This window comes from Canis lupus, chromosome 9 (genome assembly GCF_011100685.1).
Source record: "Canis lupus familiaris isolate Mischka breed German Shepherd chromosome 9, alternate assembly UU_Cfam_GSD_1.0, whole genome shotgun sequence".
NCBI classification, from domain to species: Eukaryota; Metazoa; Chordata; class Mammalia; order Carnivora; family Canidae; genus Canis; species Canis lupus.
This window is the reverse complement of record NC_049230.1, coordinates 56,757,691-56,782,800: the sequence shown is the minus strand read 5'-3', so window position 1 is coordinate 56,782,800 and position 25,110 is coordinate 56,757,691. Positions and strand designations below refer to the sequence as shown.

Below are 25,110 nucleotides of genomic sequence, written 5' to 3'. Positions count from 1 at the left end.
CCTGCAACCTTCACTCCATGATGAAGGACTCTCCCCATTATTCAGGCTTGGCTGAACGTTGGTAAACACTCCCCTGCTCCCATTCTGGTGTGAACTGGAGCTAGGATTTTTGTCTTTGCACAATTCTGCCATCTAAGACCAGGGCCCGACTGCCCGCCTTTAAATACCATTCTAGAAAGGAAATACACCAAATACATTGTTTTCCCGCATGGGGTATTTCTTCTGGTCCAGGAAGAAGATTAAAAAAAATTTAAAAAAAGAAAGAAAGTAAGAAAGAAAAGAAAGAAAGCCAAATATTTAGAAAAAGTGAGCAAAACTCATCAAGACTTGAAATTTTAGTTTTGGCGCTCCAAATAATATGATTAGGGTACTATGCGAAGATATAAAGTCAAATATTAAAAATTTTTAAAGAAAACCTTTAGCAGGTCTTTTATTTCCTTTTTATCTATTTCTTCTTTCCACATCTGTCAGTCTTGACTCTGCAAAATTTTTTCCCTGATTGCTAAGTCCAAACAATTTGTCTTTAACATTTTGTCTTAGCTTAAGGGGAAAAGAACGAGACTTAAATCTATTCGTTGGCAAATACAATGGCCCTTTTGTAAATAATTTTTTTTAAAAAAAAGCCCTCAATAATTTGAAAAATGAAATACCACTGATCCAAGGAATTGCATTCCAAGAGCTGCCCCCGAGAACTTGTGCCGGTACTTTGCCTTTTTCTTTCCTTCCATTTTACCTCTTAAAAAATCCACCTGTGTCCTAGCAAGTTTTAAAATCAAGGAGATAAGCTCCCAGAGCATCAGAGGGAAAAGTATCCCGTACAGCGGCTGTTTTCCATATTCTCGCAGAGAAACCAGAAAGCACAGAGGCAGCCCGCCGCCGGCACTGCTGTATTCTCTGCAAACAACGAACTCAAAAATGCTTCATTTCAGGGACAAATCATTCTCGTTGTGAGGGAGCTCCCCAAGACCTCCTTTGCAAAAATATACATTGCAAGAAAAGGAACACAAGGAAATGCATTTTCTACTCTTTGCAACAGTAAAGGGGTGACTACGGTCTCTGGCGTTTCTAAATGTTAAGAGCAACTGCTTTCAACCCGGGTTCCTGTTGCCAGAAAAGTCCCTGGAAGGTTCTCACGTAGGAGGAAACAGGCACCCAAATGGAGGGGGAGTCCTGGGTAGAATTTTCAGATTTAGAAAGATGCAAGTACAATACAAAAAAAAAATTATATATATATGTATATGTATATACACACACACACACACACACACACACACACACACACACACACACAAAATGCATCATCCAGTTGAAATTTCAAATAAGGAATAATTGTTTTAGTAGGTGTCCCAAATATTGCATTGGATGTATTATACTGAAAAATTATTCCTTGTTATTTGAAATTCCATTTGAAAGGAGCGCCCTGTATCTTATGTGATAGCCCTAGCCAGCCCCGAGTTCCAAATCAGGGTAGAGGAAGCTGAGCAGGGACATCCGAGTTTTCCCATCCAGAAACAGCATCAAGTCCATCAAGAAAACACTGCCTCAGGTTGCACCGGGAACGATGCCTGGCTGCCATCATCCCGCTGGGTGACCCCCAGGGGCCTCTCCTACCCTCTCTCAGTACCCTGCCTTTCCCATCCAGGAGTTGGGAGTTGGGGTGAGGTCTGAGGTCTGCAGGAGGGAAGCGATCATCTCTCCAGCAGCCTTCGGCAGGACTTCTAGGGTCTCACCCAATCCTCCCTACACCAGCACCCCCAGGCCAGTGACCTTGTTCCTGATCAGACGGAGGAAGCACCAGGCTGGATCACCAGTAAGCAGTTGGAGCCTTTGCTTAGGGCACCAGCTAAATGGAGACACTTGGAAATTATAGCCAAATTGTTTTAAAGCACCAATGTATTCACTGCGGGAAGAACTGAGACACTGTGGATCTTCCTAACACTTTATTAAAATAAATGGCACAAAACTGTTAACAACGTGGGGGTGGGGGCATCATGACAGTTCAGGGGCTTTGACAGCTGAAGATCTTGACTTCTGGGTCTGGCTGTCTCTGACCTGTGTGGGTCCAGGCCCCCAACACAGGGTTCCCCAGAACCCCTGACTGCTCACTGAGCTTCGGGAAATGGCCTCAGAGGCTCCGGAGGCCTGAGAGCTCAGAATGCCAACACTGCTGGGGGATTAACTCAAATCCTGTCCGTAGAGGAAGAGGGTGCAGCTCCTCAAGGCTAAATTTCCACGTTCTCTCCACTTGTTCTCTGGCCATCCAGTTTCTTCTTAGAGCTCCTCAGAGGACCGCCTGCCGCCTTCAGCCCAACCATCCCCTGGCCAGTTCTTTCTCCTATCCCCCCTAATTCCCTCCTGCTGTAGAAGCCCTTCTGGTCCTGCTGGGCCTCCAAGGAGACAGAGCACAGCTGGTCAGCATCTGGTGCTCTCCATTAGCCAGGGCCCCTGCCCCCTGGGCCTTCCGCTCCCCAGGCGGAATAATCCTGCTTCCTCTAACCTTTCGGCTGGGTCCCGCGCTCCAGGGCTTTCATCATGTCCAGTGTGGCCTCTGATGCCCCTCCAGGTTCCTTAGCCCTCCAATGGCTTCTGCTGGGCCAGGTCAGGCTGACCGGCAAGGGGAGGGTCAGGGGGTGAATGACCCCACTCTCTTCCCAGCCCAGAGGAGTGGGGGGTAGGGGCAGCCATGTCCAGGGGAAGGAGGCAGATGTCAGGGCTATGCCAGGTTTCCCCACCACCAGGTGAGCCACATTTTTTCATCTAGAAATTGGGGACTCTAGGACCTCCCCTGAAGGTTTGGTGGGAGGACTTCAGGAGGGGACATGGGTAGAGCCCTCCACTTCTGTTCCAGGCCTTCCTGAACTCCTCCTCTTCCTCTGTTGGGGGACTTTGAGCCACTAACCTCACCTCTTACACCTGAGCTTCCTCACCCATAAAGGAGCAGTTAGGAAGATGCCCCTAACGTGCCTGGTCCTGGCCCACCTCCAGAGCTCAGGAGTGTTAGGACGGGTATCGTCGGTGGGCACTGTGGGCAACGACAGCATCGTTATTATTTGTCATCCCAGACCAGAAACGTGCACATCCCAAAGGCCTGGCTCTGCCTCACCTCCCAGTCCTGGGTCCCGGGCCTGAGGGATTCTGCTGTCGTCCCTGGCTGGGAAGGAGGGGGTCTACACACAGTGGAGTTAGGCTTTCCACCTCAGTGCTTCCAGAAAGATTCGAGGAATCTCCCCTTTCCTAAAGCCTCTATGGCCCCAGTGAGGTGCTTCTACAGGCGTGGGGGTCACAGGAGGGTTGAATCTGGTGGTCCTCTTCCTGCCCTCCCTCGCTTGGGCAGCTTCCCTGGGGCGAAGTGTGTGCCCCAAGCCCGCAAGTCCAGTGCAGCTGAACACCAACGCTCAGCATTTACAAACTTGAACAAAATACAAGCTCACAAAAGTTTCGGGCCACCATACAGATGTTGGGTCATATACCTCAGAGACCCACCACGTGTCCCACAAATGCCAGTTATTCAGTGTCCAGAAGCAGCATAAACTGTCAGATTTAGAGACAAGCCCTCTGGTCCTCAGAGGTGGTTCGTCCTGGACAGGACTGCAGAGCCATGCCCTACCCCTCCGTCTCCCCCTACACCCCGTGGGCCTCTGTGGACCCCCGGGAGCCTGGGGCTTGCTCTCCAGCTCACACCGAGGTTGGGAAAGAGCCACTGGCAGCGTCCCCAGCTACCCTGCCACATGTCATCATATCTGCAGGCACAGATCTGTACCTAGCACATACCTCACGATTAATTTGGTGATCACAACTTGGAAAGAATCCCAGAGACTAGAGTGATATTTATTAAATGCAAACTTCTAATTACTTCGCGGAATGCTCCTTAAGTAATCTTTTTTTCTAGCAACTGAGCTGCAACGTATTTTTCTAGCAATTATTTTTAACACCCCCCCCCAAATTGCCCTGAAGATATGCAAAACACATTTCGTATGAATCGCACTTAAGAGAGACAAGTTCTCTTTTCCCTCCAGCTCCGTTATTAAGAAAATGGGAAGTCAAATTTGTCGATCATCACATTACCCGCAACAGATCCTGTTGGGGGTGACGCCCCCACAGCCACCAAGAAAAGGAAACCAAGGAACATGCCTTCGCTGTCTCTGGGTGTTTGCCACTCCCGCCAAGGTGTGTCAGTTCCAGGGCAGAACTCTCCTGGTGCCACATGGCAGCGAGTCCCCGGCTCCCCCTCCCCGGTCCTACCCACCCCCAGACTCTGCAAGCTGGTGGGGTTGGATGGAGTTTAGAGCCCTAGGAACCTACCTGCAGGCGTCCCGAGGGGCAGGCTGTCTCCGAAGCTGGCCGTGCCAGAGCTGGGCGACCGAAGGTGGAGGTGCGGCGTGCGGAGGCCCTTCGCGGACAGGTGCACGGGCCCATCCCTCTCCGAGGCGCTACCTGCGGTTTACTGGACGTTTATTAGAAGCCCACGCAATATCATGAAGCACCTGCAGGCAGTAAAACCCCTTACATGTGTGAGGCCTTGAGGAAATTAACGGCTCCTCCCTGGGGATGCATATTTTGTGAAGATGTTTATTACAGATGAAGTGCTCCCGGGGTGGAACATTAACAAGTTGTACAGTGATAAAAGGATTTTTATCCTTTCTCGGTGACAGAAGTAGGAAGAAGGCTTTAACGGAATCTATAAAAGGCCCACTTCCTAATGAATTTTCTTAACTCTTTATTAATAGGGTCAGCTGAGTGGAGTCAGAGTCCTTGGACTGCTGGACCACTGGACAAGGGGGATGGAGCCGAATGGGGGGGCACGCCTGGATGCTGGACAGAACTCGCGAGAAGGGTCTGGGTTCAAATTCCAGGCACCAAAGACCATCTGAGAGGCGGGTGCATGAGGAATGAATTCTACCCCAGGAAACTCATTTGAGAGGCCCCTCCAGGTGATGGGGTGAGTCAGGCCAAAAGGCAGGTTCCAAGCCCCTCTTTTTAACCCCCTGTTTCCCACTCCGGCCTGCAGGCCATTACCGAGATGAAAGCCCAGAGAATGCCTTTGGACCATGACTGTGGAATCTAATTGAATTATATGAACGCAGTTAAACGTCTGCTTCAGAGAGGCAGGGCTTGCTTTCAAGACTGGATGCTTCAGGAGTTAATGGGCTATTTGAACAATATAGGCCAAGAGCCGAACACAGGTGGGCTGTGTTAATAACTTTATTTAGACCCGCTTTTTTTTTTCCCTTTGAGGCGCACAAGTCTTCCATTAATGCATTCATTAGAGTTTATGGCCGGGCTCTGGTTTTCTCCTAATGACACTGTCCAGACCCAGCTCCCCAGCTAATTGAGGCCAGCTGCCCGGCTGCCCCGCCCCGGCCTTGGGACCCAGTGTGACCAGGATTAGCTGCTGGAGCTGGACCTGGGCCTGGACAGGGCTGGGGATGATAGTGGTTGAGGGAGGGAACCCTGCTGCTCACCTCCAGGAGCTATGGGAGAGGAGGGGTCAAGGGAGCCTGTGTCTTTGGACACCCCCTCCCAAGCCCCACCCAGGCACAGAGAAGGAGCCCAGATGGGTGAGCTTCCATTCCCACCACCCTATCCCACCCATGGTCAATGCCACCTTCCTTCCTGCCCCCTCCCGGCCCTCCTCCCCACTGCAGTCACACTGATATTCCAAGAGGCCAATCAGATTCCCTCAGGCCCTGCTGAAGAGCCACTGGGACTCCCCACTGCCCTCAGGGGAAACTTCAGACTTTGTCTTGGCATATATGTTCCTTTTGTCACCCCCAGCCTCATCTAGCACTGTCCCTGCATCCTGGGTCCATCCTCTGCTTGTGGTGAACCATCAATCAGGAATGCCTCCCCTTCTGAACCCAATCTGCCAGACTCCGTTCAAATGCAGCCTCCTCCAGGAAGGCTTCCTTTTCTGCCTGAATCAGAATCCTATGAACATGTGTAGGTCTTATCATTGGCCCCCTCCTTCCACTAAACCATAAATATCTTAAGGGTAGGATCCATGTTGATTATTATCAAAATAACTATAACGCCTGGTGATTTCTACTTGTCCGCTGTTTACCAAGTGCCAGGTGCTTTACAAGCATTATTAGTTACATTGAGACTCCGTAGTTTCTTAGGAGACACATTACTTGTCCCCATTTTACAGGTTAAGAAACCAAAGAAGCTCTAGGACAAGAAGTTACTTGCCCACGGATACTCAGCTCTCTCCTTTACCAGACCTCACTTCGTCTCCCTGATCCGTCATGAGACTGTAGCAGCAATGTGCTGGCATTGATTGATACTTGCCTGAAAGCACTGCTTGTTAATTTTCAGGAATCCATTTTGTGAGCCGGTTGTTAAAAACAGCCACTATTAGAAATTAAATTATATAAACTTACAATTCAATAAGTGATATTAAAATCAAAGGTAATAAATACTCCAAAGTCATCGATTTCTATAAATTTATTTCATTTTACTCTCACCAATGCTCTTGAGGTTGTCTCTGTGTTGTAAAAATACTGTATGATGCTGAGCCACTGCACATCCCTTCCCAACTCCATGTCTGGTGACATCATGTTGGTAGCTTGAAATCAGCCATGGCGGGAGTGTTTATACCACGAAAACTGGTGGACCCTACAAATCAGGGTTGGTTGGTTTGTTCTCCAGAGAGCTGGTGGAAAGACCTGTGCCAGCATACCACCAGATTCTAGGGGAAAATCAACAAAGAATCTACCTAGAGCCCTGAGCACAGGGTCTGGTACATACTAGGTGACCCAATTAAAAGTTGCTTTGAAGAGTGTAAGTGGTGGTGATGGCAGCCAGGCCAGTGACATCATGCTCCCCATGCTCCAATCCCCAAACCTCTCTCAGTCCAGGCTACTCTCTGAGCTCTAGACCCACCTGACCTCAGTTTCCTGAATACCCCCACTAGCATGCCCAGGAACCCCTTGGATGTGACACACCAAGAATGGAATCTCTGCCCCACTCCTGGGACTCCCCAGCTCAGCAAGTGGCATCTCCACCCCCCAGCAGCCAGGCCATCCATTTCTCCTGCCCCCTCGCTGTCTGCCATCCTCACCGCCAGCCCTTTAGCACTACCTCTTGCCTACACTGAGATAAGATAACCAGCCCTCGGTGTCTGCCAATTCACTCCCTCCAGTCCCTCCCTTCCAATGGGCATATGCCTCACCCTGTTACCCTTTCCTAGTTCCCAGCTACCTCCAGGAGAAGGTCAAAGCTCCTCACTATCATTTGAGGCTTGCCTCAGCCTCCTGCTGCTAGCTACTGGTCCTCACCTCCCACCTCCTCCCTCATTGCTCCCAGCAATGCCAAACTGCTTATGTTTACTGAGAACATTCTTCTAGATGGTGTTCTGGGTAACTGGGGCTAGAAGACTGAGCAAAGAAAATCCCTGTTCTACTGAAACTCTCATTCTAGCAGGCAAAAAAAAAAGTTAAAAACTATATACATATCAGGGACACATGGGTGGCTCAGTGGTTGAGAGTCTGCCTTTGGCTCAGGTCGTGATCCTGGGGTCCTGGGATCAAGTCCCACAGTGGGTTCCCCATGGGGAGCCTGATTCTCCCTCTGCCTGTGTCTCTGCCTCTCTCCATGTGTCTCTCATGAATAAAATCTTTTTTAAAAAATTATATACATATCACAGGCTATGATATATACATACATATAGGTGTGTGTATACATGTGTGCATATGTAAACATGTATGTGTATGTGTAATATCAGGTGGCTCTGCTAGTATGGAGTTAAAGCAGGATAAGGACAGAGAGTAATTGAGGGGTTGTTTTCCATAGGGTTAGAGGACAGCCTCACCAGTTGGTGACATTTTGGCAGAGACCTGGACAAAGTGAAGGTGTGAGTCATTAGGCAGATGGCACAAACACACAAAGGGCTAGGACTGTTGGGGCTATGCAAGGAACAGGAGTGGTTAGAATAGAATGATCTGGTAAATTTGGAGAAGCATGGGGGCCTTGTTTGTGCCAAGGACTTAGAATTCATCTGGAGTAAGCTAAGAAGGCATTAGCAGATTTTCAGCAGCGGGAAGGATAGGATATCCTAGCAGACAAGTGCTATTGTCACAAGGAGATGATGTGGGCTGTGCTGGCTCTTCCTTCTCGTCCTTGGCTCATGGTATCCTATTGACCTGTAACAGCCTGTCTCTGCTTCTCCTTATCAGGTAAGTCTAAATCCAAAGCTACCTCCTCCAGAAAGCCTCTTTGATTTCTCTCCCCAGGCTGGGTCAGGTAGCCCTTCCCAATTCTCCCTGGATGCCCATTCATGTCCCCCTCATTGCAGTTACCTCACTGTGCGTAAGGTCTTTCTACTCACCTGTTTCCCCAACAGCCAAATGGGAACTTGAGTACAGTGACTGGGATTCTTTCTTCTCAGGGCCAACATATAAACCCGGCACAAGGTTGATGCTTAGTAGACACGTATTGACATAAACTAAAAGATACAGCAGTATTAAGAGAGTGAATGCCACTCAGTAAGACCTCAAAGAATATATTTTAAATGGAAGCTTCTACAGGGTGTCAGAGATCTTGCATTGAACAAAACAAACATGTTCGTACCCTCTTGAATCTCCCACTGTAGGGTCTGGGGAATTTCCAGAAGTTAGTTGTACCGGAGTATAAGAGAGGGAGGAGAAATGATAAGAGCCAATGCAGAGTTGAATCATACTGCATCTTGAATGTCAGGCTGAAGAATTTGCACTTTATCCTGTGATCAATGAGAAGCTGTTGAAAACATGTGCCCTAGCCAAATTTCAGTTTTGGAAAGATGACCCTAAAATGGCATCAGTCCCACATGGCTTTACGAGCTCTCACAAAGAATAGATTATTCACATGCAATTAATATTTTCCAGAGAATAAGAAAGGATGGAAAGTTTCACTTATAATCCTGTGAAGCTAGTATAAATCTCATGCCACAATCCAACAAAGACAGTGCCCTAAGCTCTGTAGATCAGTCTCTTCTGAAATATTGATGGGAAAATATGAAATCAAACACTATCAAAGAGAATCTAGTAGAACATTAAGAGTATAATACACCATGATTAAATGGCACTCATTAGGGCAGCCCGGGTGGCTCAGTGGTTTGGCGCTGCCTTCGGCCCAGGGCGTGATCCTGGAGACCCAGGGTCGAGTCCCTTGTCGGGCTCCCTGCATGGAGCCTGCTTCTCCCTCTGCCTGTGTCTCTGCTTCTCTCTCTCTCTCTCTGTGTCTCTCATGAATAGATAAATAAAATCTTTTTTTATTTTTTTATTTTCTTTATTTATTTATGATCACACACAGAGAGAGAGAGGCAGAGACACAGGCAGAGGGAGAAGCAGGCTCCATGCACCGGGAGGCTGACATGGGATTCGATCCCGGGTCTCCAGGATTGCGCCCTGGGCCAAAGGCAGGCGCCAAACCACTGCGCCACCCAGGGATCCCTAAAATCTTTTTTAAAAAGGGCACTCATTCTAGGAATGCAGGTCCAAGAATGCATGGTCAACATGAGGAAAAGCTACTTATATTGTCCATTGCATTCAATGCCCATTCTCAATTTAAATATTGTGCACACTACATACCTAAAAATGAAATGCCAGCAGCACACAATGCAAGCAGCACAGGTTGCTGACAAGGACAGCTGTGATGGCAACATGCTGCCACATCATCCCGGCTCTCCTGGCTCAGGTGTCCTCCTTTTGTCTTCACTACACAGACATACTCTCACATACCCTTCTCTTCTTGGCCACCCGCAGGTGTTAAAAGTGGTGCTCAGCTTACGAAGCCACACCTGAGGTTATTCATGATTTTCAGTCCACAGATGTAAACCACCCCCTTCAAATAATCACGACATATCAGGGAGCTGATGGGAAGTAGAAAAACACTGGGAAAGAACGTATCACCACTTTCAAATGAAGATGATGTTTGCCTACAAACGCTCAACACTCAAATAAAAAATTAAATAAAATTTAATTCATTGATTAAATTGAAGTAAATTGAATTTAAATAAAAATCGACACTTAAATGAAAAATGATTAGAACTAAAAAGAGAGTTTGGTAGAATAGCCAGTGGTTAGATAAATAGAAATAGCTTTCTATATTTCAGTGACAAGCAGTTAGAAAATGTAATGGAAAAAAATCCCATTTATATAAGCCATAAAAAGTACCAAATACCTACAAATAAACAACCAGAAATGTATAGGACCTCTACAAATAAAACTAAAAAACTTTATTGAGGGATATAGCACTCTTGAATAATTCTTGATGGGAAGATCAATTACTATAAAAATCTATAAAATGCTTATTTTCTCTAAAGTAATCTACAAATTTAACCCAAATACAAATGAAAAGCAGTGGAATTTTTATTTTTTTAGTTAAATAATTCTAAAGTTCATCTGGAAATACAGATGTTTGAGAATTACCAAAATTTTTTGAAAAAAATTAATGAGAGTTTGCTTATAAGATAACAAAACATATTGTAAAACTACAGTCAATAAATCAAGGAGACACTGGCAGAGGAAGAGAAAACCATGTCAACGAGACAGATCCAAAGACAGTAAGAATTAAATACAGCAAAATATAGGATTCAAATCTATCAGGAAATAGCGGAATTTTTAATAAATAAGTGAAAACATTAAGAGAACCACTGGGGAAAAATTAAGTTCAATTCATACCTTACACGAAAATAAATTCCAGATTTATTAAGGATTTAAGACTTTAGAAGGGAATTTACTTAATTACCAGAAGAAAATATCAGCATTTTTATAATCTTGAGTGTATAGATCTTTCTAATATGACTCCAAAGACCAAAAATATTTTTTAATTGCTATATTTAACTACATAAACGTATTCCAAATGAGCAAAATATAAAAGATACACTCTTATTGGAGGGAAGAGGGATATTTGCTAGGTAGATGACAGAAAGAAGTGAATATACTTACATATAAGAATCTCTTACAAATCTAGAAATACAACAGAAACAATTCACAAAGAAAGAAATTAAAATGGTCTGTATATGTAAGAAAAAGTGCCAACCTCAGCCATGGTCAAAAAAGGCAAATCACTATCACATGAAGATAGCACATTTTGTTTATCAGCTCAGTCAAGATTCAAAAGAGTGGTAATACCCAGTGCTGATGACAATGCAGGGAAAGAGGCGCCCTGCACAGCTGGCGGGGGAGCCGGCGGCGCAGCCTTCAGGAGGAGGCAGCACACACTAACAGCCTTCCAGTACTTTATCATGAAAGATAAAGTACTGGGGCACCTGGGTGCTTCAGTTAAGAATCTGCCTTGGGGTGAGGGTGGGGGCAGCCCGGGGGGCTCAGCGGTTTAGCGCCGCCTGTGGGACCAAGGAAATTTAACAAAAATCCCCTACCCCTGGACAAGCAGAGCAGGACTGACTCTATTTTGGGCTGCACCCGCCATGTGCTGACCTGCTTATTACTTAGGGCACTGCCCCGCCCTAATCAAAGACCAGGGCACACCCTAAGGAAATCCGGCTCATGACAATGTGACCCTGCTTTGTGCCCGCCAAAACTGTGCTCCAATTCTGACCAAAGTAATAGGGCAGCTCAAGTGGATACTATAGGGTAAGGTGTAATTCAATCGGCCACCTGCGTGTGGACCGACATGACTGTGCAACTTTCTGCGTATCCCATGGGCCACTGGCCCCTATAAAGCTGCTACGCCTCTTAGTCTCGGGGTCCAAGTCCCTGCTCCGTTGTGTCGGGTACACTTGGACCCAAGCTCGAGCTTGTAATAAACCCTCGTGTGATTGCATCGGTGTCGGCTCCGTGGTGGTTTCTCGGGTTCTCAATCTTGGGCACAACATCTGGGGGCTCGTCCGGGATCCGAGAGACCCCCAGGACCCTATCCGGCGGGTTTCATGCGTGGTGAGTGCACTCCACTTTTTCCACCTTTTGCGCGCATGTTTCTGAGAGCTCTAACCTGAAGGAATTCCGATCTGTATTAGGTCGGCATTGGCTTAAGCGGACGCGCTGGCGGGCCGTGGACCGAGGGTCTTGAGGAGACGTCCCTTGCCCCCACCGGGAGGACGGGGCCCTCACCTGTAAGGAGGACGGGCTGCCAGCCCTTCGGGTTGCTTTCTGTTTTGTCTCTGCGGCCGCACTGGAACGTTGGTCTGTGTTACTATGTCCTTGTTAACTTTTTTTGCATTTGTCTGGGTTGTTGTGTCCTTGTTAATTGTCTTTACTGTGTGTCTTGGTGTGGATTGGGGACATAATGGGGGAGACAGAAACCACTCCCCTGTCTCTTATGCTCTCCCACTTCTCGGATGCTAGGGAAAGAGCTCGTATTCTGAGCATAGACATACGGAGAGAGAGATTCCGAATTTATTGCATGTCAGAATGGCCAACCTTTGACGTGGGATGGCCCCGAGAAGGAACTTTTCACCTACCTATTATCTTACAGGTTAAGGCCGTGATCTTCAGGGACAAACCGGACGGCCACTCTGACCAGGTGCCCTATATCCTGATCTGGCAGGACATGATCGAGAATCCCCCTCTTTGGCTAAAACCATTTTTACCCCCCAAAGCAGGACCCACCGAGATTCTAGCCCTGCGGAAAGCCGAGAAGGAGACCGACTCTACGCCAAGCGCCCCTTTATCCGGTCTTCCAGGATTCCTCCCCGGAGGACCTGATTCTCCCGCCGCCCTACCAGGCACCCCCTCCCCCTTTCACCCCTCCATCGGAGACACCGGGGGCTGCAGAAGGGGCGCCACCCCTCCCTGACGAGGGAGGCCCTGTCGCGGGCCGGCAGCGGGGACACGCGGTCGGACCCCGCGGACGGCCCCACCTCTGAATGCGGGGCCAGCCGACTCCACCGCCCTTCCCCTCCGTGCCATGGGGCCCCCGATGAGACTGGCGAACAGCTAATGTTATATTGGCCATTCTCCACCAGTGATTTATAGAATTGGAAAACCCAAAATGCAAAGTTCTCTCATAATCCGAGAGATCTAATCGGGTTTTTAGATACTGTTCTCCTTACCCAGCAGCCTACTTGGGATGATGCCGACAGCTCTTGCAGGTTCTCCTCACCACCGAGGAGAGAGAACGAATTCAGGTGGAAGCCCGGAAGTCTGTCCTGGGAGAGGACAGACAGCCGACTCAAAACCCAGACCTCATAAATGCCGCCTTCCCTTTATCCCGCCCCACCTGGGACTACAACTCGCCTGAAGGTAAGGAGAGACCCCGGGTCCACCGCCAGACTCTAATGGCAGGGCTCCAGGCTGCCGCGCGCAAGCCCACCAATCTGGCCAAGGTCTATGATGTGAGGCCGGGTAAGGGTGAGAGTCCAGCAGCCTTCTTAGAGTCATAGAGGCTTTTAGGCAGTGCACCCCTATGAACCCAGAAGCCCCAGAAACAAAGGCCACAATTATCATGGCTTTTGTTAACCAGGCCGCTCCGGACATTAAAAAGAAATTGCAAAGAGTAGAAAGACTGGGAGAGAAGAGCTTGCAGGACTTAGTGATAGTAGCAGAACGAGTCTATAATAATAGACAAAGTCCGGAAGAACAACAAACCAAACAAAGTGACCGGCAGACCCGAAACCTGGCCAAGATCCTGCTGGCCACAACCATGGACGACCCACAGGAAAGACGGAGGCACCTCAAGAAGCTGGCTTCAGGGACCGGTAAGGAGGATGGCCCTGGTCCCCCTTGGGAGTGCCCTAAGATGAACAAAAACCAATGCGCCTATCGCAAAGAGGAGGGCCATTGGGTAAAAAGCTGCCCTAACAAAAGATCTAAGGCCCCTGCCAAGATCTTGGAAATGGAGGACCTGGACAATTAGGGGAGTCAGGGTTCGGCACCCCTCCCTGAGCCCAGGGTAACTCTTAAAGTGGAGGGGCAACCTGTTGAATTCCTAGTGGACACTGGGGCACAACATTCGGTTTTATTACAACCCCAAGGGAAATTGGCAAATAAAACTTCATGGGTGCAAGGGGCCACGGGCACCAAACAATACTCATGAACTACCCGAAGAACTGTGGATCTCGGCAAGGGCCAGGTATCCCACTCCTTCATGGTCATCCCTGAGTGTTCCTACCCGTTGTTAGGTCAGGATTTGCTCACCAAGATGGGGGTACAAATTTGCTTCCACCCCGAAGGGGCAAAAGTCCTAAACAAGAAGGGGCACCCGATTCAGGTACTTGCCCTGAGTTTAGAAGACGAATATCGTCTCCACCAAATGCCCTCAGCCCCAATGACTGACATTGACCGTTGGCTGCGGGAATTTCCCCAAGCGTGGGCAGAAACTGGGGGAGTCGGGCTGGCCCAGCATCGACCGGCCATATACATAGAACTAAAGCCGGGGGCAGACCCTGTCAGGGTCCGCCAATACCCCATGCCTCTAGTAGCACGAGAGGGGATCACACCCCACATACGGCGACTACTGGACTCTACGAGGCCACCAGGCACCAGCAAAATTTCGAATGGACAGAGGCCATGAACAGAGCCTTTAATGACCTTAAACAGGCCTTACTGTCTGCCCCGGCTCTTGGGTTGCCCGATCTAGCCAAACCCTTCTACCTATATGTGGACAAGAAAGACGGGGTGGGAAAAGGGGTCCTTGTCCAGTACTTAGGTCCCTGGAAGAGACCCATTGCCTATCTCTCCAAAAAGCTGGACACGGCCGCTGGATGGCTCCCATGCTTAAAAATTATTGCTGCGGTGGCCACTATGGTCAAGGATGCAGACAAACTGGCCATGGGGCAAGAACTGCATGTTACCACCCCCCATGCTATTGAAGGGGTACTCAAACAGCCCCCAGACCGCTGGATCAGCAATGCCCGTCTGACCCATTATCAGAGCCTGCTGCTAAACTCCACCAGAGTTTTATTTAAGCCACCGACAACCCTGAATCCGGCAACGCTACTCCCTAACCCAGACTGGGACCCCCCTCTGCATGACTGTCAAGAAATTTTGGCACAGGTGCACGGAATCAGAGCTGATCTCCAGGACCAGCCACTGCCGAATGCGGACGCCACCTGGTACACGGACGGCAGCAGTTTTGTCCGCGAAGGAGTCAGATATGCGGGAGCAGCCGTAACCACGGAGACAGAGACCGTCTGGGCGGAGCCACTGACAGCTGGACCGTCGGCCCAACGGGCAGAGCTGATCCCACTAGCCAAGGCGCTGACCATGGGGGAAGGTAAACGAATAAACATCTACACCGACAGCGGGTACGCCTTCGCCACCACTCACATCCACGGAGCCCTTTACAGGGAGAGAGGGGTCCTGACAGCAGAGGGAAAGACTGTTCAAAACAAAACGGAGATCCTTGAACTCCTGAGGGCCCTCTGGCTGCCCAAGGCCCTAGCCATCATCCACTGTCCGGGGCACCAAAAGGCAGACACACCAGTAGCCAGGGGAAACCGGCTAGCCGATTTAAAAGCAAAGGAGGCAGCCCTTGTGGTGACCCAGGTCTTAGCAACCAGACGACCTGATCCGGGGGCACCGACCCTGCCTGACACCCCCAACTATACTGATGCTGATTTACACTGGATCAAACGCTTGCCTATGACCCAGTGCTTGCGTGGCTGGTAGAGAGCTGCAGACTCCAGCATCATCTTGCCAGAGGAACTGGGACGGCGAGTCCTACCCAAAATACATCGGAGTACTCACATGGGGACAAGGAAGACGGAAGACCTCATACGACATGCAAAGATCACTATTAAAGACTCTCGAGCAAAGATCGAGCAGATTGTGGCGAGCTGCCACACATGCCAGTTAACTAATGCCACCGCCCATGGATCTAACCCAGGCACCCGGCTCCGAGGGAACCGCCCAGGAGCCTACTGGGAAGTGGACTTCACTGAGGTAAAACCTGAAAAATCCGGGTATAGGTATTTACTAGTGTTTGTAGATACTTTTTCAGGATGGACAGAGGCATTTCCCACCAAACATGAAACGGCACAGACCGTGACCAAGAAACTGCTGGAAGACCTCGTGCCAAGGTATGGTTTTCCCATTAAAATTGGGTCAGACAACGGCCCAGGATTCGTCTCTAAGGTAACACAGGGAGTGGCACTAGTACTTGGGGCAGATTGGAAATTACATTGTGCATATAGGCCCCAGAGCTCAGGACAGGTAGAGAGGATGAACAGAACATTAAAGGAGACCTTAACTAAATTAGCCCTGGAGACTGGCGGGGACTGGGTGACTCTCCTCCCCTTCACCCTATATGGGACTGACTCCCTACGAGATCATGTTCGGTCTTCCTCCACCTGTTATCCCCAATTTAAAATCTGAGGTGCTTGCTGAATTTGATGATCACCAACTTCTTTTCTCCCTCCAAATGTTACAATGAACCCATGAGCAGGTGTGGCCTAAGCTGAGGGCCCTCTATGAGACTGGGCCACCCCCGGACCCCCATCGATATCGGCCAGGTGACTGGGTGTACGTGTGGAGATACCAACACCAGACACTTCAACCTCAAGGATTGAAGGGACCTTACATCGTGATCCTGACCACTCCCACCGCTCTCAAGGTCGACGGGATTACTCCCTGGGTCCACTACACCCACGTCCGGCCAGCTGACCCACACGCCGTTCTCAAGGACTTTGTTCCAGAATGGAAAAGCCAACCGGACAAGGACAATCCCCTAAAGCTAAGACTGCGCCGTTCTCACTTATTTCCCACCTCCAAGACTCCCTAGTCCGAGGTTGTCCTTCAAAATAGGAGATTAGAATTAGTCTTCTTACAACAAAGGGTTGGGGGGGTTATGTGCTGCCTTTAATGTAAATAAGAGAGAGAACAGCAACAAGGTTGGTGAGAATCCTGGTTTAATCATCCCCCTGGCTCACTCTGAGAGCAACCTGGACCCATGATTGGGTCCTGCATAGGATCCTCTGAAAAAGGGGTGAATGTGGGACCCAGGAAATTGAACAAAATCCCCTACCCCTGGACAAGCAGAGCAGGACTGACTCTATTTTGGGCTGCACCCACCTTGCGCTGACCTGCTTATTACTTAGGGCACTGCCCCGCCCCAATCAAAGACCAGGACACACCCTAACCGGAAATCCAGCTCAGCGGACCAGCATGACTGTGCAACTTTCTGCGTATCCCATTGGCCAGTTAAGAATCTGCCTTAGGGGGATCCCTGGGTGGCGCAGCGGTTGGGCGCCTGCCTTTGGCCCAGGACACGATCCTGGAGACCCGGGATCGAATCCCACGTCGGGCTCCCGGTGCATGGAGCCTGCTTCTCCCTCTGCCTGTGTCTCTGTGTCTCTCTCTCTCTCTGTGTGTGTGACTATCATAAAAAAAAATCTGCCTTGGGGTGAGGTTGGGGTCAGCCTGGGTGGCTCAGCGGTTTAGCACTGCCTTCAGCCCAGGGTGTGAACCTGGGGACCTGGGATCGAGTCCCACCTCGGGCTCCCTGCATGGAGCCTGCTTCTCCAGAGCTCTGTCTGTGTCTCTCATGAATAAATGAATAAAATCTTAAAAAAAAAAAAAAAAAAAAAAAGAATTTGCTTTCAGCTCAGGTCCTGATGATCCCAGGGTCCTGGGATTGAGTCCTGCATCAGGTTCCTTGCTCAGCAGGGAGTCTGCTTCTCCCTCTCCCCTCGCTTTTGCTCTCTCTCTCTCTCTTTTTCTCTCCTCTCTCTCAAATGAAATCTTTTTCTTTTAAGATTTTATTTATTTATTCATGAGAGACACAAAGAGAGAGAGGCAGAGACACAGGCAGAGGAAAAAGCAGGCTCCATGCAGGGAGCCCAACGCAGGACTCGATCCTAGGACTCCAGGATCTCGCCCTGAGCCACCCAGGTGTCCCATAAAAATCTTTTTTTTTTTTTTAAAGAAAAAGGATACAGTACTAAACAAGTTCCATGCACAAGAGTATTCAGTGAAGCACTGTTTGTAAATATGTGTAAAATTGGATACAAACTAAACGTTTAGAGAAAAGGTTAAATTTTTACACCCCCATCCTAAGCAGCAAAAATGAGAGGAAAAAAAAAAAAAAGAATGAGGGAGACCTCTGTGTGCTAATGTGGAACCACCTGCAAGACTATGGTTAAATATGAAAGGCAAATGCCAAACAGTATGTATAGGATATTTGTAGTTGTGGAAAAATATGTATATTTACATGCATAGGCACAAAAATTCTAAAAAGATGCTTCCCCCTAAATTGTTAACAGTGGATGGTGATGGGGGATGGAATATAAGCCATTTAGACTTCCAAATTTTTTATTTTGTGATGTTTTAATATAAAATAAAACAAGAAAGTTATGCCAAATATGTGTGTATATTTCCACATGGAAAGCTGTCAGTTTACTGAATAGCACAAATAGCATGATCCCATCTTAAAAAAAAAAAAAAAGGAATGTGTGTGTTGTATTATCTTGCTTATTCATTACTTCATCTCACTTGTTGGACACAAATTTGGGGCTTAATAAACATTTGCTGAGGGGCACCTGGGTGGCTCAGTTGGTTAATAAACTGTTTCTTGATTTCAGCTCAGGTCATGATCGCAGGGTCGGGAGATTGAGCCCTCAGTTGGGCTCCACACACAGCATGGAACCTGCTTAAGGTTCTCTCTCCCCCTCTGTCCCTGTCCCTCACCCCCCTCATGTGCCCTCTCCCTCACTCTCTCTCAAAAAACAACAAAATGAGACATAAACATTTGCTGAATAAATTAAGATGTATATTTCCTGGAAGATATATGTTAATATCTTAAATGGTGCTGGTTTCTAGGTGATAGGACTACAAATAGTTTTTATTTTCTTCTATTTGTCTTTTTCCCCTGAACTTTAACAGGTATTATGTGCGTTACTTTCAAAACTTTGATTAAAAAACAGAATTTAGGGCAGCCCGGGTGGCTCAGTGGTTTAGCGCCGCCTCTGGCCCAGGGCCTGATCCTGTAGCCCTGGGATCAAGTCCCGTGTCCGGCTCCCTGCACGGAGCCTGCTTCTCCCTCTGCCTGTGTCTCTGCCTCTCTCTGTCTCTCTCATGAATAAATAAATAAAATATTTAAAAAAAATAAAATAAACGAACTTAATCATTTCTCTAGAAAATTGGTGACTAACAGGCTGGTCAATGGGCCAAGTGGTTGAGGTCTGGGGACATGGTGGAAGAGGGCGGTGGAGAGGCCAGACGTGCTGGCATAATCTGTCCAGGGCACACTCCCAGTAAAGATCCTTTCCCCACCGTCCTGATGTCCATCCCAAACAAGCATCGCACTCACCTGGAAGGTTATAAAATCAGCCACATTGCCAAGCCCCAGCCCAGAGGTGGCTGAGGACACTGTGGTCTGGAGCCTCCAGAGCCTGGTATAGTACCAGGGTAGCCCGCAGACCAGGGCTGGCTGCTACTGCTTCTTTGACATCCCAAAACATTCAAGGCCTGTTTACCACTCCAAAGTCATACTCCCCATTTCTCTTGAACCACACATTCTCCTTCACCGCCATTAAACTTGTCACTCTTCCTGAAATACACCTCGCCCCTCACACCTTCACCTGTGCAACTCCCCAATCTGGGATGTGGCACCCACTTTGCCTCTTGGCACACTGTTTCCCATGGGAGCCAATCCTGAATGCATATTCAGAGTCACCCCCACCAACAAATAGGGTCTGGAAACAGCCAGCCGCCACCCTGTACCCGGAGTCCCAGGGTCTTCAGAACAACTCACCTTCCCTGGACTCTGATCATCCCTCCCAACCCCATTCTGGGCAGATGGCCTGCAGCCCTGAAACTGGCTGGCATGCCATGTCCACCCTGAAGACAGGATGCTCAAGCAGAATGCTCTAGAACCTTCCTCTCTTACAGATGCCCAGGGAGGCTGGTAGTATCCTGACCATCCCCTCATCTGCTGGCTCATAAACAATTCTTAAACATCAATAAACAGTCCAACACCCCATTAGAAAATGCTAATCTTCCAATCAGCGCATAGAGTAAGGGCTTCCCTATTGGCACAGAATCACCAATGGCTCAGGAATCTCATCCTGGAACTGAGAGGGGGAGCTTCTGGCTCTCCTCCCTGGCCCCTCACCCAACCCAACACCAACCCAAGCTTCTCCAGCTGGGCTCAGTACCTGGCACCTCTGCCAGGCCTCATAACCCCGCAAGATTCCTTGTGTCCTCTTCCCCACACCTCACTCCCAGCAGGTGGGGGCCGAGCCCTGGATGTCCTGGTGCAGGAGGACTGGAGTAAAGTGTGACATTTGTTGGGAGAGGAGACTGAAGGCCCCTGGAGTCTGCGTGGGCTCATCCCAGGCACACACATTTGCACACCCCATTTCTCATAGCGCCCTTCATTCCCTGTCTTTATCAAACTCCCCACTCCCCCATTACGACGGGCCTCTGGATGCTGAGGATGGGGTGAGGTAAACCAGATGACACAGGTCCTGTTCCTGGAGCTCCAGTTCTGCTCACCGTCCCTCTGGTTTGGATATCAGTGAGTCCGTGGCCCCAGGTGAGGAGTGGAAGAGCATCCCAGAGCACTTGGCATGCTAGAAACCAGACCTCAGCATCGGGCAGGGCCAGAGTGGGCAGGGAAGCCCGGCTGGCATCCTCTATGATGCACTCCACATCAGAGGAGCACAGTGAGCCCCTGGGTGAGCCTGGGTCTGATCACCTCTGCACCTCCAGTGCCCGCCCCCACTGAACACAGGCTAAGAGAGAGCAGAAGGCTGAGAAAGCAGGTGCCAAGGCCCATGCAGAGCAGTAGGGTCCTCCAGGACTCTGTCGTGGGTGAAAGGGACCCTGTCCACAACCTGGCCTCTGGACATCAAATCCCACCACTACCTGTGGCTGGCTCCTCAGCTGTGTGGCTTCGGGCAAACTCTCATCCTCTCTAACCTCAGATTCCTCCTCTGGTAAATGGGCATCATGGTCATGCCTCATCACTGGGTTGCCGCATGGATGAAACGAGAATGTCCATGTAAATGCCCTCAGCTCAGCACAGGCTCCGAGTGAGCACTCACCTGGTGACGGGGGGATATCGCAGGGGCCATCTGGTCCTCTCCTTGGGCCCCCCCACCAGGCCCTGACCTGCCAGCCAGCCCCCAAAAAGCTCCTCTTCCTAAGGCAGTTGGGGATCCAGGTGGGATGTACTCTTGACTTCTTAGGGCTTCAAACAGAAGATCCCCCACCACAGGGCCCACTTAGCCTGGGGCCAACCTCTCCTGCTGGGCTCTGCCTCCAGCCTCTTTATCGGAAGCCCCTTATCTTTCCTATTCCTGTGGCCCTAACACTGCCCTGGTCTCCATGCTTAAAGGAAAAATCCTTGGACTCCCCCTACCAGCATCTGGGCCCTCTCATTACTCACCCCTGTGCAGGCAAACTCCTTAGCACCCCTGCTCCTCACATCCACCCAGCTCCCCTTACTCACCAAAGCCACCCCCCATTTCCAGGTGTGTCTCTGTCCTGCCCCAGCTTCTTGACCCAGCCTTCCTTTGAGACTCTTCCTTCTCTCTTAGCCAATCTCTCCCTCCACACCCTGCACCCCTACCACTCTCAGGTCATCGGGCGCAACATCCATGTTGGTCCTTGTAGAGTGTGCCTGGCACAACTGAATGAATAAACAGAGAGAAGCCAGAGCCCAGCAGAAGGGAAAGGGATTGAGAGGGCCGCAAAGGCCATTGTGGTATAGGAAAGGAAAGGCCATTGTGGCGGGCAGAGGGGGCGCATCCCTATGCAGATAGGGACCTGCAGGTGGCTGAAGAGGCTGATGACGGATGGAGGGTAAGGATCATAGATCCCAACACTCTGGACTCCAAACCAGACCCTGCCTCCACTTGCTCATGTGCAAAGTGAGTGGGGCCAATAGCCCACCCCAGAAGGTATTTGGGGGGATTAAGCAGCATATGATGCCAGCCTGCTCCTGTTTCGTGCTTGCTATAGTGGCCTAAGATCACCTCCTTCTCACCACGAGCCTGGAAGCAGGTCAGATTACTGTCCCCATTTTTCAGATGAGGAAGCCAAGGCCAGAAAGCTTAGGTGGTTTGCCCAGGGCCACAGGGTTCAAAGGTGATGGGATGGGCTTTGAACCCAAATGGTCTGACCCCAGAGCCAGGGCTCCCAAACACAGCCCAGCAGCCCAGCACACCACAGGTGTTCCAGTAGTAAAGGTACCCACCCAGCTTGGGGCTTATTCTCTGGGGTTGCCTAGAGGTGAAGTCAGTAAGGAAGCTTTGGTGAAGGCTTTGGCTGGAAAAATAAGGACACAACAGGCCAGATGAGAAAGGACAGAGAACCTCGCCCTTTGGTCTGGGAATCTGAACGTGAGCCAATAGCCATAGGGAGCCAAAGCAGGTTCTTGAGTGAGAGGAGCCCTCCAGCATCAGTGGGCAGGGTGGGTGGAGGGCACCATGTCCATAGAGCAGAAGTCCTATGTCCTCTAAGAGGACAAAGATCAGACCTGGCTCATTCAACCATTCAGCCCTCTGCACCTGGCTCAGTGCCTGGCACATAGGGCACACTACTGATGGATAAATGAATGACAGACTGCCTGAGTTGCCGCATTGAAATGGATTACACCTTCAACCCAACAGGTTCCATTCTGAGACTTGCTCTACAGACAACCCAATGATGAGTGTACAAGGTTCTCCCACACAACAGTTATTATTTTGTTAATAATAACAAAAGATAGACCACAATCAAAATGTCTGTCACAGCAGGCTGGTTAAATACATCAAGGCCATCTGCTCAGCAGAATGCTATGCAGCTGCAAAAAGATGACCACCCTGCCACAGCGACATGGAAAGATCTCTAGGACCCAAAAAGTGAAAAGAGTAAGGCAGAGACCACAGCACAGAGCTTTGTTCTGTTCGCTTCTTATGATCCCATCAACTGTCTGTGTGCCTGAAGAAGCCTGAGAAGGGCACCCAAGAAGCTGACAGCAGTAGCTCTCTGTGGCAGGTGGAGGCAGGAAGTAGGAGCTTCACCCTGCTGTCTACAAATAACTTTGAGCTGCGTGGATTGTTGCATATCAAAATAATTAAATTTAAAATACTTTGTAATGGATTCCAGGGTGAGGCAGGGTCCAGGCAGGAGATGGTGAAGAGAAAGATTTGGCTCAGCCCTGCTATCTGGCCTAGGGGAGGCAAGGCTGGGACTATGTGGTGCTGGATGTGTCACAAGAACACCCCTCAGGCCCCCACTGAGGGGTGACTGGGGCAGCAGCAGGAGGTAGTGAACTGGCAGGGATCACACATCTTCCTCCCACAGGGCAGCCTGCCTTTCCGATGGGTGCCCCTGATGTGCAAGGGAGGCAAGTCATTTGCCTGCCAGGTCGCTGGCCTGGTAATGAGGAGACGTTGGTATAAGAACTCCTGTACCAAGCTCAGACTTGCTCACATGCTTCACTCCATTCATTCATTCATTCATTCATTCACTTATCAGACAACTCTTGAGCTCCTGCTCTCTGCCAGGCTCTGCATTGGATTCTGGGGGCTAGCATGTAAATCAGAGGAGGGCTAGGAAGACACCGAGGGCTGGGATTCGAAGGACTAGTCAGGATCCGTGAATGGGAAACCAGGCAGAGGGCAGAGTACAAGCAAAGCCTGGTAGGTGAGAGGGGAACAGTACCACTAGGATGCAGACGTGGGTGCCCAGCCTCACCCTTCCACTGTTGGCCCAGCCTCCAAGTAGAGCTGGACACCTGCCCATTCCATTAACACCCAAAACTGGACACCCCAGGCTCAATGTTGGAGCACGAGGGGAGGAGCAGGAGAAAAACAAGACCTCGGCAGCTGGACTGGGGGAGTAGGTGTGAAGGCAGAGGGCTCAGACCCACAAACGGAGCAGCCCAGCAATGTGCACTGCAGGGGTGAGGGGTGGGTGGGGGTGGAGGGGGCGGCAGCTGCTGTCCCTCTCTGGCTGGGCGATGGGCAGGGCTGATAGCAACAACACTGGGCCAGCTGAGGGGGCTCACTGTGGCCTCCCCACAAAGTTCTTTATCAGCAGGATGCGCTGTTGCCAGGGAGCCTGCCTCAGACCCTGCTCCAGCCGTTGCTGGGAGGATTATCAGAAAGATTTGAGTCTTTTTAATTAAATCTGAGCCAAATGCAATCCTGTACCCGCCACTCAGAGAAGCCCATTCAGTATCCTGTTGACGTCTCCGATAGCTTTGTCTCACAGACTCCGCTATCAGGCCACCTATCTGGTCGCAAGGCAGGCACCCCCCTCCATCCCCAGCCTGACAGTGGCGGGCACCTGGCGAGTAAATGCGTGGAAGGGCCCTCTCTGCCTATGAGCTACTTGGACTCCAGAGAAACTGTTCTGAGCCAGGCAAGAAACCAGGCATCTCTGACCCCTCCTCTCGGCCTTCAAAGTCACCTCCCTGGGACACAGTGCTCAAGCTCACATCTCTTGAGCTTTTACTCAGTGCTAGGTATGGTACCCAGTTTGTGGATTCCTCAGGCTACAACCCAAAAGGAAGATTCTGTTATCATTTCCATTTTACAGAAGAGAAAATGGAGCCCCAGAAGGGGAAGTCACTCACCCAGGTCCACACAGCTAGAAAGTGGCAGAACCAGGATTCAAACCTGGATCCTTCAGACGCAAAAGGCTCCACTCATTGGCTACATCTACAACTTTGAGTGCCCAACCTGGGCCTCCTCGACTATCCCAGCCTCCCTCTTGCCAAGGCCTCCTGGTCTCCTTCCAGAAGCTCTTTCCACCAGTGGTCATAATACCAACAATACTAAGAACTCACACTTTCCGAGTGTCCACTGTGTGCTCATTTGGGCCTCACCCAACCTCAGGAGGCCGACTCTATTTCTTGATGGAAGAGTGAGTCACTTGCCCGGTATCACAAAGCCAGGGAGAGTCCCACCGGGGACTTCCTCCTTTAAAGCTAGCCATCTCAGCCTGACTCCTCCCCAAAGGAGGCAAGTCCTGGCCTGGCACAGACAAGGAACGGGAGGCAAGTCAGGGTCGGGGCTCAGAGTTGGTTCACCCTGTGGCCACAGAACAAAATTAACTCGATAAATAATGTGGGCATGTGGGGGTGGGGTGTTCTTTTTAGAAGACACGGCAGCTCCAGGCACCCATGCCTATGCGCTGACTTTATAGAGCTAAGTTTTAATTGCGAGCCCCACACCCTGGCTGTAGCTGCCCTGCAGAGGAGGATGTGTGTTCTTTTTAATTAAATCTGTCTGTTATCTCA

The 25,110-nt window shown here is 49.8% G+C and overlaps 1 long non-coding RNA gene across 2 annotated transcripts in view; it reads right to left on the bottom strand.

The window, feature by feature from the left end:
* Positions 1 to 5,654: 5,654 nt before the first annotated feature.
* Positions 5,655 to 25,110, bottom strand: part of LOC102155868 — a 37,977-nt gene continuing 18,521 nt past the window's right edge. Inside the window, exons 1-3 of one of the 2 annotated variants that reach the window (XR_005364978.1) lie at positions 12,051 to 12,564; positions 8,327 to 8,443; positions 5,655 to 6,688 (exon numbers count right to left, since the gene is read on the bottom strand). This is a non-coding gene — a long non-coding RNA (uncharacterized LOC102155868). Of the gene's footprint in view, positions 6,689 to 8,326; positions 8,444 to 12,050; positions 12,565 to 25,110 lie in introns of those variants that run through there. The other variant, XR_005364979.1, reaches the window with a different exon arrangement.